This window comes from Lactuca serriola, chromosome 3, assembly GCF_051521515.1.
Source record: "Lactuca serriola cultivar US96UC23 chromosome 3, Lser_US96UC23_V15, whole genome shotgun sequence".
NCBI classification, from domain to species: domain Eukaryota; kingdom Viridiplantae; phylum Streptophyta; class Magnoliopsida; order Asterales; family Asteraceae; genus Lactuca; species Lactuca serriola.
The window spans coordinates 148,927,156-148,928,459 of record NC_136410.1 but is presented as its reverse complement, the minus strand read 5'-3'; positions in this window follow the sequence as shown (position 1 = coordinate 148,928,459).

Here is a 1,304-nt window from a genome sequence, read left to right as displayed (position 1 = left end):
ATTCAAAGATGCGGATCATGCCGGATGCAAACTTGATCGCAAAAGCACCTCAGGTGGATGTCAATTTTTGGGTGGAAGACTCGTCAGCTGGTCATTAAGGAAACAAAATTGTGTATGATTGTCTACTGCAAAAGCTGAATATGTGGCCGCAGCTAACTGTTGTTCACAAGTCTTATGGATGAAAACACAACTACTGGACTACGGATACAGAATGCTGCGGATACCAATCTATTGTGACTCTGAAAGTGCTATAGCGATTTCTCACAATCCAATTCAGCACTCCAAGACCAAGCATATTGAACTACGGTATCACTTCATCAAAGACCACATCCTGAAAGGTAACATTGAACTAATTTTTGTCCATACTCATGAAGAGATTACTGATGTATTCACAAAGGCACTTGACTCTACAAAACTCAACAGTTTCTTACAAATGTTAGGAATGATGAATCCGGACCCATAATTCTTTTGAATTGATATGTACCGCATACCATCCTTGGTCTCTATTGCGGTCCTTGTTGAAGTTATCTATGATAAATGGTTTTGATATGTCCTATGTACCATAACCATATATCATACTTATACTTAAATGGTCCTTATTGTTTGTTATTACTAATCATTGTTCAAGTGTTCTCCTCAGTGCTTCTACCGCATTCATCCATCCGATGGCAGATGTTCCATCCGCAATGAGGTTTCAATCCGCAGTCACTTTCTCAATCCGCAGTCACTTTGATTGATTTTCAAAATTTTTAAAAAAACATGGTGTGCTATTTAATGATCCTTCATTAAATAGAGAAAACATTAAAAAAAACATTCTTTGTGTAACTGTCCCATTCTTTTTGAATAAACCTCGTGTCAAACCTATTTTAGGTATGATGACAAAAAGAGCGATTTCCCAAAAGCAAATCCTTTTAATCCGTCTCTTCCTATTACCCCAAAACGTCTAATCTATTACAACTTCCCCTTTACACAACATATTGACCCCTCCCTCACCACACGTTCTTCAGACGTGGTGTTGCATTCTGACATTTCATTTAATGCCACCCCTTTTTGGTAAATCTCAAAAATATAGATTAAACCCTTTTTCTTAATCTGTGGCTGAGATTATCTCTCTTAATCCAAGAAAAACACCCAAACGTTTTACCTAATTTCACTTAGGGTAAAATCGTTTCTTGCTACATATTAGCCACTATAAAACCCTATTCTTCTTCCCCAAGAAAAGTTTACGCTTTCAGAACATCGAACCTTTTTTCTTGCACTCTGTTTTCTCTTACAAAGCTTCTTAAACCTCCTACAATGGTGAA